The sequence below is a fragment of the Armigeres subalbatus genome, chromosome 2 (genome assembly GCF_024139115.2).
Source record: "Armigeres subalbatus isolate Guangzhou_Male chromosome 2, GZ_Asu_2, whole genome shotgun sequence".
Classification (NCBI taxonomy): domain Eukaryota; kingdom Metazoa; phylum Arthropoda; class Insecta; order Diptera; family Culicidae; genus Armigeres; species Armigeres subalbatus.
Genome location: NC_085140.1, coordinates 158,220,026 through 158,238,142, shown reverse-complemented (window position 1 = coordinate 158,238,142; position 18,117 = coordinate 158,220,026). Strand labels below are relative to the sequence as shown.

Here is an 18,117-nt window from a genome sequence, read left to right as displayed (position 1 = left end):
CCCCGGTTTAAAACTTCATACAAAAGTCACTATTTGGTCACTTTTTCTGCAATTGAAAGTCACTATTTAGTCACTTTTTCGTCATCGTTGGTCACTAAAGTCACTATTTTAAACGGCATTCATCGCTACCAGCCCTGCTTCGAAAAAAGCACGCTTGTCGTTCACAAGGACAGTGGGACTCCATGAGAGGTTCAGGACCATGCGAGTCCCGGAAGGTTAAAGCTATTTTTCTTTTTCTTTGGGAATATTTCTAAACGAAAACGCAAGCTTGTAATGCAAGCTTTGAAATTTTGTCCTTTATGATTTAGCACTTTCCTTCCCATGGTAGCTGTAGAGCTCCATCAAATTTTGCACCTTCCAACATTCATCGAATTATTTCAACAACAAAAACCAGTATTTGGCACAACTTTGTCGTTTCATTAGACTGCAAATATAATCAATTTTGAGTAAAAATAATAAAACTATTGAAAACAATGAAGTAACTATTGATTTACAATCAAAAACATTTTTTTCGTTTTCCGCTAATTTTAGCTATGCCAAATAACTTTTGTTCTAGCATTTTTTCCATAGATGATTCCTTCCTATTGAAATCTGTGAATAAAGTCGTGGGAAAGAGAGGGTTAGAATCAGTCGACAATACACTTTTGTATTTTTGCATTTTTGATTAATAAATTCAATAATCCCACCCGACAATCGCATGTTATCAAGATTCACATTGTTTCCATAACATGCTTCAACTGGCCTTATCTTGCGCCACCGAACCAAAAATTCGTATTTTATCAAGGTAGACATTGTATCCATAACATGACGTCGTACTTCGATTTCTTAGTATATGCAACGGTCAATGCCTTGCCCCACATGGATTTCGAAAAAACTGGCATCATGAATCATGTGCAGCACTAAGCAAAGGTCTCACAAAATGTATAATCCATTTGTTTTTCAGAGTACCATAGTACCTTTGGAAAGCGGAAGAAGTCTTTTTCTATGTTACAGAAGCGACACATATTTTATTTATTTTTATTTATTAATCTATATAGTAACAAAAATAACCTTTATAGGTTTTCAAAGTATATGATACCATAACTTTAACTAATTACAGAATGCCATTGTACTCTAACTACGGGTAAAAAATTATGTAATTCTATTTTTAAACGAATAAAAATGTCTTTCAAGCCTACAGTTTGACGGTAACTCATTCCATAATTTGACCGCGCGGTGACGAAATGAATCCTTCAAGTGATTTGTGTCTCGAAACAATCAATGATGGTGTTCTTGCTGAACGCGTATAAGCGAAAAAGTTTTCGAGATATTTAGGAGGGTTGCTAAGTATTTTAAAGGTTTGTGTGCATGTTCTAATCTTGAGATGGCCAGAAAAACTGCATCCAAGAAGTAGATTGGCGTAATTTGATTTGTGGTCAAAGTTTCTTAAATTAAATACATATCTTGTAATGGTGTTGAAAACTAAGCTGAGTTTACGGAGGTTTCTTTGAGAAACAAGAAACAAAGAAGAAAAAAAGTAGATCTCTGTAATCCAAAAGTTGAATAATTTGAGATCTAGCCATTTTTAGTCTAACATGTTGAGGGGTGTAATGTCTTAACATAAATAAGCTATGGAGAGCGTTGTATACTTAACCACACACAGCATTAAGGTCACTCCTGACGGAATCCAAGTTTCAAAGAGCTCGCGTTTTCGGGGGCACACCACTCGATACGGAGGCGGTGCACAACTGTTGATTTAGCTTTGCTGCGTCGCATCATGCGTGAAAAAGAAATGACAGTTGTGCGTTGCTTCCGTATCGAATGGTGTGCCCCCGAAAACGCGAGCACTTTGAAACTTGGATTCCGTCAGGAGTGACCTTAACTTGATCATTCCAGTTCATATGGCAATCCATGATAATTTAACTGTTTCAGAATATTGAATAATGTTATCCTCAATTTTTACCATCAGACCATCCCGTACACACATACGTTTTGTTTTTCTTAGTTGTGGATCTTCACGCATTGGAAGTAGTCTAATTTCGGCCGGCCGATTGAACGTATATATGGTAATGAAATACTAGTTGCGGTAACACAATTATTTTTAGCAAAATGACCAAAAACTTATCTAACTCCATATCTCTCTTGTTGTTTATTCAAATCGTTCACAATTACACATGATAATAGTTGGCCAGAATACATGTCAAACTGAGGCAGTGCTGCTAGTTTATCTTTTTTTAAAACTTCGAAAAATCGAAAACGTACTCTTACCCCACGCGCGCTCTTGCACCACTCTACTCTACATAATTTTCTTGGAGATGATTCGAGAGTGTTTCGACTCACGCTTGATTTGAATCGTCCATTGGTTTTGAGATTTTAAAATTTTCCCACACTGAGTGCGAGGCGGAAGGGTCCTAGTGGAGGATGTAATGCGAAGAACAAGAAGACTGGTTTTAACATTGGAGCTTTTTAGCTTAGCTTAGCTTAGACTGACTGTACATATCAATGGTTGCTACTCCGTGATTGATCAGAACTGGTGCAAATTGCACTACGATCCAAGTGAATAGTGGTTGGGATTTACCAACTATTCTCGAAGTGCACGTTTCAGCAGCTCGCAAATGTTGATCAATAACGGCGCCGGCCAAGTCCTTACAGTCAGTTAGGAAAGGGAGGGAATGTGAGTGTGTGGTAATTGTTGCTACTAGAGACCGAGAATACCTCTGCATCTCCACATTTACCACGGGAAGGAAGTAGTGTTAGTTGGGTGGGGTAATCAGTAACATAGATCGGGATTCACAATGGAAAGTGATGTGACCTATGAAACTTCTACACAGCAGTATTAGCATTTCCTTAATTTGTACAATTGTTCATTCTTCGCGAGAATAAACAATCAATCGCTCAAAGTGAGCGATTGTTCATTTGAATTTCGGATTAGGCGCCCGCGTTATCATTTAATTAACGTAAGAAAAGTAAAAAGAAACGGGATTAAAATTGAAAATAATTGATAGTAATCGGAAAGCTAATGTTATTCAGCAACCCTTATTTTATCTCTATTTGACGTTAAGAAAGAATGTAAGTTTACGTTCATTTTACATGTCGTTTATTTTGCATTACTTTCGCGCGCGTATGTGTGTCACTGACCAGTATACCGTAATCAGGATCTCACTGGTATTAATCCTGATGTGCCGGTTGGCATTCGTGTTGGGCTTGTGCGCTTCGAGCGGCACACGGTCGCTTCCCAGTTAACATAAAAAGCTCATGGTGCAATACAAGATGTTAAATTGGAGACGATATACACACATGTTCTGTGGAGAAGTATCTCTATCGCCTGCACTTCACATCCTACGCGACACCATATACGTTCATGTGTTGACCGGGTTTGATAGGGCCTGCTTATGGACACATGCAGCTTTTTGTAGAGGTTTAACAGAGCCCACTGTCAAACCCCACCACATCCTAGGCAGGCCCCCTAACTCGCAGTGGCCATGGGGAGGGGTCGTCAAGCCCTTGGACATAGTCCCTGCTGCCCCTGACTGGTTTTAACATTGGAGCTTTTTTTCGATAAAATATTTTGAAGCATTTTTATTCAGAAACCTTAAAAACGAATACCAATTTTTTTTACGTAAACTACGTCTAAGGGGAAGACTCGGATACAGGGTGTAAAATGAAAATTTCAAAATTGTGGACCGTCACGAAATCATGTATGATTTGTAACATTAATAGGTCTTTTATCTTTCAATAGATTGTAAAGATTTATATATCAATCGATTCGCAAATTCTCCACCAATTTACCAGTAGTATTGAAAATTTTAAGTATCTATTGAAAATTTCAGTTCTTTCATGCATCATGCATCTCCTATGCAGCGCGTTCCAATCCTTGGTAATTGCCAACTTTTAGGGTATTATTAATTGTTGAACTGGGGTATATGAATGGCTAGTGGGGTCCTTACTCCCTCACATAGTGGGAGAAGCTGCTAAAGCTGGGTGGTATTGTCGGTGAGATAGTTCCTTCTCTTCTATATAAGGCAGAATGATTGGTTCAGTGTACTATATTTGGTTTTACGTAGTTTACGTCGAGCGGTCGTGTCTTGTATACAATCCCAATTTTTTTTAATTGGGTAGTTATACACAAAGAAATATCCAACATTTTGCAATAAATTTTATACAGAAGGATTGTTTTCTGTAGCATTTTTTTCTCGGCATTGATGATATAGCAATATAAGGGATCTTCGGTAAAATTGGTTATAAACGGAGGACACTGAAAAGAATCCCGCAAACGGTAATAGACTTCAAGCTCGATGTCCTCTTGTCCTTGACGTCCTTTTGTATAAAATAGAAAAATACTTCCCTCTGGGCCCTCCTAAGTAACATATTTTTCATGATTTAATTTGAATATTGCAATCAACAGAACAATATGAATGCTTTTGATTGCAGTACTTAAATTAAATCATGAAAAAAATGTTACTTAGGTCCTTTTGAAAAGTTAAGTGAGAATTGATCAACAAAGCGACTTGATTGTTTCGAGGATCTAACGGAAATTTTCGTTATGTGTTACTGAGATATATTTAAAATTCGACAACAAGATTGATATAGAGTGTTAATTTGTTAATGTTAATAGTTTTGTTCACTTCATTTTTTCAAATCTCTTGCAATATCATCAATTTTCCTGCAAATGAATTGGTGAAAGTACACCTCAACTTACTGGGGTTATCGTGTTGGGCACTCCTTAGCCGTGCGGTAAGACGCGCGGCTACAAAGCAAGACCATGTCTAGGCAATTTTCGGATTAGAAATTGTCTCGATTTCCCTGGGCATAAAAGTATCAGCGTGTTAGCCTCATGATATACGAATCAAAATATACGAATGCAAAAATGGTACCTTGGCTAAGAAACCTCGCAGTTAATAACTGTGGAAGTGCCGAATGACCACTAAGTTGCGAGGCAGCAATATCCCAGTGTGGGGTGTGTAATGCCAATAAAAATAAGAAGAAGATATTTTGTATATTTGGCATTGGACAAGCAAAACTAATATCCCGAGAACGGCTGATGTTGCAAAACCTGGAGTTTACATGATAGATCGCATACTAAAAAAATCACAGTTTTATTTCTTTCATTATACATATCAATAGATATTAATAGAATAGCTAAATAGCTTCTAGCGATTATTTTTAGTGAAGTCTACGTGAGTTCTATGTAATTATCACCTAGCCTCTGCAGATAGTGATAAGTCTAGCATTGTTTTTTCTTCATTTCTTTTCTGTAGTAGGATCCTTATATTGATAATACTTTATTGAAAACACGGTCAAATAGTGAAACAGACATGCAAATCAAACGTAATTGCACTCATACTTTCGAAAAAAATCTGCGTCGATTTGTAAAGTTAACTCGAAAGTAAACTGAGGGAGCAGTCGCGGACAAATCGTGCAGTTGTGCGGATCGGTCGCTCGCCGACACGCTCGTGGTGGGCATATGTGAACTAAATCCAACACAGTGTCGTCAATCAACTACCGTACGACTCAGTTCATCACATGTGAGTTTCTTTATCAGCGTTATGAGCCGGCAGGCACCAAGTTGAACTATGAACCGGTAGTAATTCACACAAGTGGTGCACGCTTGCGGTAGAGTGTTATACGACAGAGTGCATAGCATGTCGGTTCGTGCAGTATTACCTGTTGATTGAATTCAATTCTTTGCTGTAGAGTGTGCCGTTTATTGTACAATGTTTTGACTTTATAAAAAAGTGCAAAGAAAATCGGATTTTTTGTTGTCGTTGTTCGATACAGTTTGATCGTGCATTGTATAATACAAAGTATGGTGAACTTAAGTAACTAAATGTGCTTCTTAAAAGTTTACCTTCCTGAATAGTACTATTAAAATATAGTAGCGAATGAATTGGCATGTTGTGCCTTTTATATGTTTGAGGCAATACTTCAGTTGATGTTGCCCTTTGAAATTCAAATATTGTAAACATTCACCAAGGGCCTAAGTATGCAAAAAAGTCGATAGATGTTGCCGTGTCTAAAAGGACTGTTAACTAGCTGGGTTGTTACAATTACCGCGCAAGTTCAATGTCGAACGCCATGCATACTAGTTGACCGGCATTTTTCAATCACTAGGAAGTTCGTGGACTAGCAGCAGCATGGAACTGTAGCCTATAGGTTCCATTAATGTGTCATACGTCACACGGAAGACTAATCAATTTCAATGCTTGCTGGTTGAAGTCGAAACTTTGATCCTTCTTTTCAATTCCTGCTACCCGAAGCAGTCTTTTTTCATCATTCACACCCGGTGATTGAATCCGACGATGGATCGTGTCATGTGCGTAGCTCTGCCTGCAGTGAAACTTCCATACCGATCGCACATGACTTCAATGCATCGAAGAAGCAGGTTCAAGAGAATTAAAATAATGAAAGCCACCCACTACGAGTTTCGGTGATGACATAATCGAAATGTGAAGCAATAAGAGTTGGACTAGTTGTGAATGCGTCAAAGACAAAGTACATGCTAGTGGGTGGATCCGAGTGCAACAGGGCCCCGCCTAGGAAGAAGTGTGACGATAGACGGGGATACCTTTGAGGTGGTTGATGATTTTGTCTTTCTTGAATTCTTGCGAACAATAACAATCGCAGTGAAATACGAAGGAGCATAGTTTTTTTTAGAAGTCGTGGCTACTATGGGATTCAGTAGAAACTATGGTCAAAAAATTAATTTTTGCATCAAATATACTGCCGTGAACCGCATATCTGTCCCATCTTTGCTGGGATTCCTATTCAAATGGGACAAATATGCGATTCACGGCAGTATATAATGTAAAAACGTTCATTTCTCAAAGAACATGAAACCTAGCCCATGTTAAGGGGGGGTTGGGGGTGTGTGGGGGTCTTGGATTACAAGTACTTGGAGTTTTCGAGCATACGTCCTTAGCAGGGTTTGCAGAAATCGCTCTCAATAGATAACGAACAACGATAAAAGAGAGGCAAAAACCTCTTCGAATCATAACAAGCCATGAAAACAAAACTATCGCACTTGTATAATACAAGTTGGAAAAAAAAACTGATTCGGATAGGCGGCCCACACCGATGGGGTTCGATTAAACGCTTTGTTCTGGCTCATTTCATGTTGGGGACCATATTTTTTCGCACAGCTGTGTAAAACAAGTTGAAATACATCATCAGAACTGGTGTCCTCCGCAATTGGGGCTTATTAAAAGAAATTTATCATGGGCTGTAGCCCCCCGAATCAGTTCATTATCGTAACAGCTACCGAAAAACGGTATGCTACCTATCGAGAGTGTATACAGACATGATAAGTGAGAGATTTTCTCATTCTCCTTTGGATTCAAACCCTGGTCCTTAGGATTATCTTTGGCTGTGTGCAAAAGAACGAAACAATGAATAATCGAAGCAGCCGAAGGCAAATCGAACTATTATTCATCTTAGCTCAGTGCCAAGACAGGCCAAGATGGTGGTTTCCATACCACTAACCAAGCCGTCCACAACACAAGATTCACGCTTCACGCTCAATTATCTTTTGATTATCTACATAGGCAGCATGGATTATGTCCAAGGGCTTGACAATCCCTCCCCAGGCCATCTGCGAGTTGTGGTGCCTGCCTAGGATGTGGTGGGGTTTGACAATGGGCTCTATTAGACTTCTCTAAAAAGCTATGCGCAAGCAGGCTCCGCCAAAGCGACCGTGTGCCGCTCAAAGCGTACAAGCCCAAGTCCTGGTGTTAGGTGGGACGCTAAAAACTCCTGACACGACGACACTTCGACGAGATCGGCTTTCGTGAACCCACAGGAAGGAAGGGAGGAAATGTATAGACCGGTCATCGGACCGGATAGCCTGCATATCGTATCGAGCCAACGATGCATAAACTTTGCAGCCTCCAGCGGAATGGTAGTCCGAAGCACTTTCTTCCCCCGCAAGAATATTTACAAGGCCACATGGAAATCATCTAATCAAGAAACGGAAAACCAAATCGACCACGCTCTAATCGACGGTAAATTCTTCTCCGACATCACGAACGTACGCACTTACCGCAGTGTGAATGTTGAAACCGACCACTACCTCGTTGCAGTATGTTTGCGCTCAAAACTCTCGACGGTGTATAGCACGCGTCGAAGTCATCCGCCGCGGCTAAACATTGGGCGGCTACAAGATGGTAGACTAGCCTAAGATTAGCCTGGATGTGGCACTCCCAACGGAAGAGCAGCTAAGCGCAGCGTCTCTTGAAGATGGCTGGAGAGATATTCGATCCGCCATTGGAAGCACCGCAACCGCTGCACTAGGCACGGTGCCCCAGATCAAAGAAACGACTGGTATGACGGCGAATGTGAGCAGTTAGTTGAAGAGAAGAATGCAGCATGGACGAGATTGCTGTAAAACCGTAAGAGGTCGAATGAGGCAACATACAAACTAGCGGAACAGACAAAATTCGATTTTTCGAAGGAAAAAGCGCCAGCAGGAAGATCGAGACCGTGAAGAGACGGAGCAACTGTACCGCGCTTATAACGCACGAAAGTTTTATGAGAAGGTTAACTGTTCACGAAAGGGCCACGTGCCACAGCCTGATATGTGTAAGGACATAAACAGGAACCTTCTCACGAACGAGCGTGAGGTGATCCAAAGGTGGCGCCAGCACTACGAAGAGTACCTGAATGGCGATGTGGCAGACAACGGTGGCGGTATGGTAATGAACCTGGGAGCACGCGCGCAGGACATGCGACTTCCGGCTCCGAATCTCCAGGAAATCTAGGAGGAGATCGGCCGGCTGAAAAACAACAAAGCCCCTGGAGTTGACCAACTACCAGGAGAGCTGTTTGAACACGGTGGTGAGGCACTGGCTAGAGCGCTGTACTGGGTAATTACCAACACACTTAAATCATTCCACAGATTTCGGAGAATTTTTATTTTAAAATTTATTTTAAGTGTGAAGATTTGGGAGGATGATCTACAGAAAGGGTCATAAGCTGGATTGTAGCAACTACCGCGCAATCACATTTCTGAACGCCGCCTACAAGGTAGTCTCCCAAATTTTATGCCGCCGACTAACACCAATTGCAAAAGAGATCGTGGGGCAGTACAGGCGGGATTTATGGGTGACCGACAGATCAGGTGTTCACCGTACGTCAGGTATTACAGAAATGCCGTGAATACAACGTGCCCAGTATCCGTGCACTGCCCACGTATCATCTATTTATCGCATATGATACAATCGATCGGGACCAGCTATATCAGCTAATGCACGAAAACGGATTTCCGGATAAACTGATACGGTTGATCAACGCGACGATGGATCGGGTAATGTGCGTAGCTCGAGTTTCAGAGGCATTCTCGAGTCCCTTCGAAACGCGTAGAGGGTTACGGCAAGGTGATGGTCTTTCGTGTCTGCTATTCAACATGGCGTTGGAAGGGGTAATACCAAGGGCAGTGATCGACTCGAGTGGTACGATTTTCACCAAGTCCGTCCAGTTATTTGGTTTCGCCAACGACATAGATATTATGGCACGTAACTTTTAGGAGGATGGAAGAAGCCTACATCAGACTGAAAAACGAAGCTAAACGGATTGGACTAGTCATCAACACGTCGAAGACGAAGTACATGATAGGAAGAGGCCCAAGAGAGGACAACGTAAGCCACCCACCACGAGTTTGTATTGGTGGTGACGAAATCGAGGTGGTTGAAGAATTCGTGTACTTAGGCTCACTGGTGACCTCCGATAACGATACCAGCAGAAAAATTCAAAGACGCATCATGGCAGGAAATCATACGTACTTTGGACTCCGCAAAACACTCCGATCGAATAGAGTTCGCCGCCGTACCAAACTGACTATCACCAAAACGCTTATTAGACCTGTAGTTCTCTGAGGACAATAGACCTGGACGATGCTCGTGGAGGACCAACGCGCACTTGGAGTTTTCGAAAGGAAAGTGCTGCGTACCATCTATGGTAGGGTGCAGATGGCGGACGGTACGTGAGGGAGGGGAATGAACCACGAGTTGCAACAGCTGCTGGGAGAACCATCCATCGTTCACACAGCGAAAATCGGAAGACTGCGGTGGGGCGGGCACGTAGCCAGAATGTCGGACAGAAATCCGGTGAAAATGGTTCTCGACAACGATCCGACGGGAACAAGAAGGCGACGTGTACAGCGAGCAAGGTGGATCGATCAGGTGGAGGATGATTTGGGGACCCGACCGATTTGCTTGATGACGTGCAGCAATAGACCGAGCTAAATAGAGAAGACTTTTATGCGCTGCACAGGCCACTCTGGCCTTAGTCTGATAATAAATAAATAAATCGATTATCTACTCCCTCATACTTTGAGTAGAACTGTAAACCAGTAACCTGTAAGCCAGTAAACAAATCCTTCATTACAATCACGGTCGTAAAATCTGTTCCAATCTTTTCTAAATATAAAAATGAGTTTACTTTTCCTTTGAGGCAATATAACTGACGAACGTATGGACCGATTTACAAGATTTTGTCACTAATCGATTCGTCTTGGGATCACATGTGTTTGTATAAATGTACTAAACGTTAGAGGTTGGAAAATTCTCAAAATGCAATGGTTTTATGTGTTCGGAAGATGGCCATCAAGCTCGAACTGTAATCACTTTAGAGTGCGACGCTGCAATCAACGAAATGATTGACAGATCGAAAATAATACCCGAGCGAGATCGGGTAGGTTTGCCTAGTTATTGAATAATTATTGAATGATTTTTCATTGAATATATGGTTCATCTTCTCGGCATCAACGACCCGTAAGCTAAAGTACAACTATCGGAGCGAGAGGTGGGGCACCAGTCGTCGCAAGCACGCTATAGTTCTCTAAGACAACGTGCTTGCACCATGTGGGGCCCCATCAAATATCAATGGCTGGCGCCACCAATATAGAGTTTCTATGAGCATTTCCACAATTATCGATTTTAGCCGCCTCACCGCAGTGCTAACGATTTTTTTTTATTTATTGCTAAAAATTTTCAACATATGGAATAGGTTTTGTTTCGTCCCTAAACGAAGTAAAGCTATAGAGGCGCAAGTTGATATTACAATCCATGTGAAAAACTCATGATATTTTTACAGAGTAGGTTTGGAAAAATAAAAGTAAGTGATAAAATAAAATCCTCTTCCGAAATAATCCATTGCGATTAGACTAAACTTGATAGTTTATCCTACTGTAAGAACTAATGATCACGTGGGATTTCCTTAACAAAAGTATGCGTGAGACAAGAACAAATAGTGCTAGGGGTGGCGTACACGTATTATGTAAGTACTTATGGGGTTTTCAATCATTTTTTTTCGCACCATGTAAATAAAAAAACATTTGCAGGGATACGGCAGGTATTTCCGTCCATCGTCATACGGGCTAAAACCAACGAAAACAACGTACATTTGCTAGAACTCCACTATAGCAGAACGTTTCTCCTGAGCTTACGATTTGGTACGCATGAGTTTTACAAAAAAGCGTCTCTTTTATTTGTTTTCGAGATTATGACGAACAGACGAAAATACCTGCCATGTCCCTATTTGTAACATTTCTTAAATTCTTACATGAGGAAGGGGGAGTCGAAAAACCCAGAAAAAAAGGCTGACGTACTAACTGTACGACCCCTAGACAATTTTAAGCTGATCTGACACCATTGCATTGGGGTAAATAAGAAGTAGAAAGAGAAGTGAATACAAATTGTGCGTTGCTGCACTTATCAAAATTGATTGGCAAGACCGAAAGGACCACCGTCAGTAAAACCGAAATGACTGAGCGGGTGGAGGGTGGAGGGTGGCGGAACCTAATTTATTCAGGATTGGATTCCTGACAAAAAAATGAAGCTTCAGTGTGAATTTCATTGATGGGTACCCTTTTGAATTTTACAATGAATACAGCTAGAAGATAATACAATAATAATTTTATTCATAATAAAGACCAAGTACTTTCTGCGCGATCAAAAATAATTTACGAACGTTTAAGCGACACTTTGTAATGGTGCCAAATATACTAGGTTTGGGCGATGTATACGTTGTGGCCAACATAATGAAGCAGTAAGATAAATGTTACAAGATTTAATAGAATTAAAAATCGACAAGATGCTCAACTTGTATTGACTGTAAAGATAAGATCCACCCGAATAAAATGACTCAAAACTATGTTTACATCATCGTCAAGTATTCTACTAACAACCAATGACTCAAGTTATCAATTTGGATCATTTTGAAAAAAATGGTTTTTGAACGCCTTTTTGGAGATTGGTCGTTCTGTGCGCCGGTGCTGCAAAATTAGGCTTACTAGGGGCATATATCTTTCAGCAGAATAAGACCCATAAGCACACAGGCTAAAATACTAAGCTATAACTACTTTATAATATCACCAATCAAATCAAAATACCAATCCTACCAAACCTGTTAGGATTTTGATCATTCAGCACTTTCCAAAGATGCTCAATTGGATTCTTATCTAGGCTAGGATAAAAATCCAATTGAGCATCTTTGGAAAGTGCTGAATGATCAAATTCCCAATAAACACAGTTTCAACATAATCGAATTGGAATCAGCTTTGAAATAAGAGTAGGAGCAAATTCCGTCCTCCGTCACGGTTAATTTGATCAGCTCGATGAGGTAAAGACTACAAACTGGCATAGGGGAACTGCTCCTGTAATTCATCTCATGGCTCCGATGAATATAAATAAAAACCCAGATTAATCCACCTAGCGTTGGTGGTGCCTTTCTCGCATTTAGTTAAGACACCAACCTTATATGGGGTTTATATGGTCCGATGTACCATTTTCTTCATAACTTTTAAACGCAATGACCGATCGTTATGAAATTCAATAGTGATCAACAAGGCTTTGTCCCCTGTCGAATGAAACTTGTTGCGAGAAAATCGGTTAAGGATTACTATACGAAAAGTTGTCTAATGTTTTTTATAGCTTTTGTGCACACACATACACACACATACACACACACATACACACGGACAGACAGACATGTGCTCAGCTCGTCGAGCTGAGTCGATTGGTATATAATACTATGGGTCTCAGAGGCTTCAATAAAAAGTTCGTTTTCGGAGTGAAATGATAGCCTTTCGGTACAACTTAGTTGTACGAGAAAGGCAAAAACAAAGCAATGGAAAGGAATTTGATTTGTTTCTTATTTTTGTGAATCCAACGAAATATTCTATTCTATTATTCAACTTCTGGTTTCGTTTGAAAAGTGCGCCAAGAGATTTGAATTTGATTGAATTTAGTTGAATAGATTGTTATGTTCTCTTACACTTGTTTTCATTATTGTTCTGTTTTTTTCAGTCTGATCTTTATTAATAAACATAATTAGGTGAATTTGCTACACAATGTGATCGTTAGTTTAATTTTTAAAGCTTAGTATACACCGATTCCGATTTTTTCTAGAAAACATACAGCTGCAAGGCGAATACTTTTTGGCCTTACTGTATGTACATTGTACAGCCAAGTTGATAAGAAAATTATTTTGAGCTTTTTAGTGGAATGTTTTCACCTGTCATAAGACGAGTTTATACCATCCCATTGAATTCCACCACTTAATTGTATCTTGACAGATACGTATTTCGACCTCAACAGTAAGGCCGTCTTCAGTGTCTCGTACTTGACTCGACTTAGCCAAGTTATTTAACAAAGGAAAACAGTTGAATTTTTTTTTCCGAATTCTGTAAACCGGAACGTAGTGTTTCAACCGGAAGCAAAGAACCAGTCAAAGAAGTTGGAATCTGCTTTCGTTGGTGACTCATACTGTCTTGTTGTACCTGGATTCCACTGTGGATTGGAATCGGCTTCATTTGATGGCTTAGACTGTTCATTGGTACCCTGTTCAGGTTCGGTTGTACTCTCGGTTTGCGATGTTGGTATTGTTGAGTCTATTTCATCTGACGGCTCCGGCTGTTCGGAGGTACTCGGATCCGATTCACAATCAACGTTCGCTGGCCAGTCGCAGTAATTCTCGTGGCTGTTCCAATATAGCCCGGATGGGCAGCTCTGTTCAACAGCTTCACCCAATACGCAGGTTATGAAGTTTTGACATTTGGTTGGATGTGGCAAGTGAATCGTTTGATCGTTGTTGTTTTGATTTAGACATAGTTGATCACTGCCGATTACTCCTAAGACAGAAATGCTTAGAACGAGGAAGTGCCGGAACATGATTGATGATGTGAATCGAGAGAATCGCGATGGTAAGTGGTGAGGAACTGTTTCGATCGATTCGACCTTCGTCATATATATATTAGATACTCCAAGAAGTTATGAAACATCAATTCAATCAGATACTTCTAATATTTGATACTTGATGATGGGATAGATAAGAGATTCGTCATGTTTGTTGGAATTTTGCTCACACATTTGTTTAGTTTATGTGCGGATACTTGTGGCCAAAGGGCAGTTGATAAATTACGTAAGGCATTTTTCTGAGTTTTTTGTCAACGACACCCCGCCCCTTATCTTCCTCCCACTAATTAAAATTTTATCTATTCAAAAAAAAAACTTATGTCACGCAAAAAAAAAAACGCGTTCGTGAATTCGTGAACTAACGAGTTCACGGTATATTTTTTCGGGAACAATAGTCACGGATTCGCGAATACATTCACGTTTTCTGGAACGCTCTGGAAAACGTGACAGGTGTTCCCGAATCCATGTATTAAATCACGGTGTATTTTTACTGGTTCACGAAATCGGGAACGCTTTTTTAGTGTGTATATGAAAAACCCCCTTCTCTAAACCCTTCACGGTGTCTCTATTATTTTTCAAAAATCAGTATCTCTGAAACACCCACCACGCGAAAGTATATGCTCTCCTCTTTCATATAGTGGGTAAACTAAAATGTTCTATCGGGGGATCTAGAACAATTTTTATTTTTTTCACTATTTTTGGTGCAAACTCCATAGGAATCTCAAATGATAGCCGATTTAACCCCCAATAGAACATTTTAAAAATGCACCTACGTGAAAGAAGAAAACCTATACTTTCGTCTAGTGGGTGTTTTAGAGATACTGATTTTTTGAAAATAAGCCTCTTCGGAAAAAGACACCGTGGCCTTATGTAACTACAGTTTGACTGTGGCCATTTCTATCGTTACGTATTACTTTCTTCTTCAGAACTGTTTGAGCTGGCTCTCCACTTGAACAATTAATCCAAACGGCAGAAAGTGTCCACTTCTGAAGATTGTACATGTTTTGAAGTGGTGATGAAGATAAGGTTGTTTTTAGCCATTTTGTCAGGTCACACCCTACACCACGACTGGGCTACTGTGCGTTGAGCGACACACGGTCGCTTTGGTGGTTATAGTAACCGTGGGAGGGATCGTCAAGCCCTGATGCCCTGTTCATATATCACAAACCAATTTCTTCCACTTGCTTGAATATAATTCAATAAAAACCATGTAATTATTACAATTATAAACCTATGGAAAGCACGATACAGACCGCATTCGATTTTGACAACACGTCCGCATTTACATGATACACTAGATTTATTATTATTATGATACCAGAGCCACTTTTTACGCGATCAACTTGGATTTTCAACGCACGTATTTTGAGTAGTTTTTGGGAATCATGTTATTTTTCACGCGAAGATTGGGATCTGCACAATGTTTTATGCATATTTTGGGAACTAAGCGTTTTTAAATAAAAAAAAAAAACAGATTAATCCACTTAGCAGTGATGATGCCTTTCTCGTGCATTATAAAATACATATATTGAAAAAATCACATTAGAAAAATCAAAAAAGATCTTTAGGGGAATAGATCACATTTTTTTATAAAAAGACCCGTCTTCGACCAGAAGTCGTACAGACTGAACACTTAACACCTAGCATAAGACAATGTACAGGACACAGTAGACCAGTGTGGAATTTTTCGATCACGAAAAGTTTCCTTCTTACCGGGACAGGAATCGAACCCACACTTCCTAGCACATGCGTCTAGACGATGGACGTCGCTAACCGAACGGCCACGAAGCCCACAAAATTTAGCGATCATTTAGCATGTTTTTGCATTGATTAAAATGCATTGCCACCATAAAAAAAAAAAGTTCATTGCCTACGTAATGCATGAGAATCCGTAGTTGATAGCGTATCAGATTTCAATCCGTGATGTAGACAATGAATCGTCTACTTTGAGCGTGCTTACAGCGGCATACTAGGAGTTAACTTTTGGAAATCAGTATGGCGAAAGGCATCTAATGTTTAATATCTCGAAAATAAACACCTCAATCGAAAAAATATTTGGTAGACGTAGTAGCGGACACCTTCCTACATGACTGGTACCAAATAGTTTTTCGTGAACAGTTTTTACTGTTGAGAAAACCCGGGTTAGATGTCGACACGTCGTCCGCCAAACTCACGATTTCCACTTTCCTGCGCAGCCGTATTATCAGAACTCCGTCATACATCCCGTTCCAGTCAGTGCGTTAGACCGAGTATGAAACCCCGAGGAACGCCCGTTGTAACACATATCGACTTTTTCCTCTCGTGCTGTTGGAGAACAAGGGAACACACAGACAAAAAACAAACTAGAGTTCCCCAGAGTGTATATGTAATTAAGAATGGCGAAATGTGCCGCATTTGACAGGTCTCCTGCTCGTTTGGAACACGATTTTGTATGGGAATGGCAGATAAATTTTATTCCAATTCTGAGAGTGTCGCCACTCTTAATTACATACACTCTGGAGCTCCCTTACTCCATTATACGGCAGGCTACTGACTGATTACTCTGCCAGCAGTTGCAGTTCTCTTTATTCAACAATAGATATAACAATACCAGGGCTCTACATTACGGGTGGGAAGATGTGTAGTTGTGTTGGTAATCCGAGCTCGGTGAATTTTGTACTCACCCAGTGAACTTTTCGGTTTTCTTATGGCAAAATGTTCACGATTCGGTTTCCTTATGGCAACTAACCAAAACAAAGAAAAACTTTCCGTCGAAATTGAAGTATTGCACAAGATTTTTCTCATGCAATACTAAGATTCCGTCGTATTTATGCTGACAACACGTCCCTTCATTGAAAATTTTCAACATTTTGCTCAAATTGGTTTCTTCAAAAAAGTAAACAACAGCTGATTCGGTTTCTTTATGGCAAATTTTCGATGAATTTTTTCCGTTGCAACGGAAAAACACTCACCAACACTCGCAAAACTCGGCCGTTTGGGCCACCCGATATATACCACCCTGTAACAATACAACAACAACTTTTGCAGCGCCTTCGTGAACATATCTGGATATGCCAGGATCGCAGCTTTTAGCCCCACGTTTTGTATTACATCTGGACCGGGGGCTTTCTTCGCTTTTAGTCCGCTTTGGTAAGCTCGCTGTTGGGCACTTCACGATCCCCTGCGTTTGCTTTCCTTCTTCGTTGGTGGCCATGTGGTCAGATCATGTTTCAGGAATGAACTCTCCTAGATTGCCTTCGACTAAAAAGACTAGACTGATGATGATATACGAATGTAAAAAATAGGTACTTGGCTCAGAAATCTCGCAATCGACAACTGAACCAGCAAAACTGAACATAAACCATTTTTGTCAATTTCGAGTTTTTTACACCAACGGCTTCTATCTGCAAAGATCTAGTAAGGGAATAACGAAAAAGTGATTTTTGACATTTAAATCGGGAGATATGTAGGGGAAGGTGGTCGGTTGTCGGCACCCTGTTGTAACGTGTGCTATGTAAGCACGATCTTGTTGTTGTTGTAACTAGATATTAGTGAGTAACATACTCTCACACCAGTATGTGATGTCGATAGCTTATACATGTTTTTAAAAGAATAATAAACGTTTTTATCAGTTGTTACAGTGGCGACGAGGATAAAACGGGAAAAGAAACGTGGGTGATTTGTGTTTAGTGGATATTATGTGCAGTGTTTTTTTGGATTGTTTGACCAAGTAACGATCTTATCCGACAGAATTTATGTTTTAATTTGTGTCATTCATCATGGAGTTTTTTTAATGACCTCTGCACATTCGCATACATCTGAGAAGTTTTTGTGATAGCTTGGATTTTTTGTTTTATTGGAACGTGTTATCTGCCGGTGAAGTGTTTATGTTAGCTATTTCTAGCAGCAACTTTTTTGTACATGCCACAGATTTTTTGTTCCATGTTTTTTCCAAGTATCCATATTTTTGTAG

General features: G+C 40.2%; 1 protein-coding gene across 2 annotated transcripts in view; it reads left to right on the top strand.

Annotated features, from left to right (window-relative positions):
* Nucleotides 1-18,117, top strand: part of LOC134211079 (1-acyl-sn-glycerol-3-phosphate acyltransferase delta-like) — a 54,853-nt gene that overhangs the window by 5,540 nt on the left and 31,196 nt on the right. The window contains exon 1 of one of the 2 annotated variants that reach the window (XM_062687672.1): nucleotides 5,376-5,504. The exons of the other annotated variant lie outside the window; for it this stretch is intronic. The gene's annotated coding sequence lies outside the window, so the exon portion shown is untranslated. Of the gene's footprint in view, nucleotides 1-5,375; nucleotides 5,505-18,117 lie in introns of those variants that run through there. 2 annotated transcript variants of the gene reach the window in all.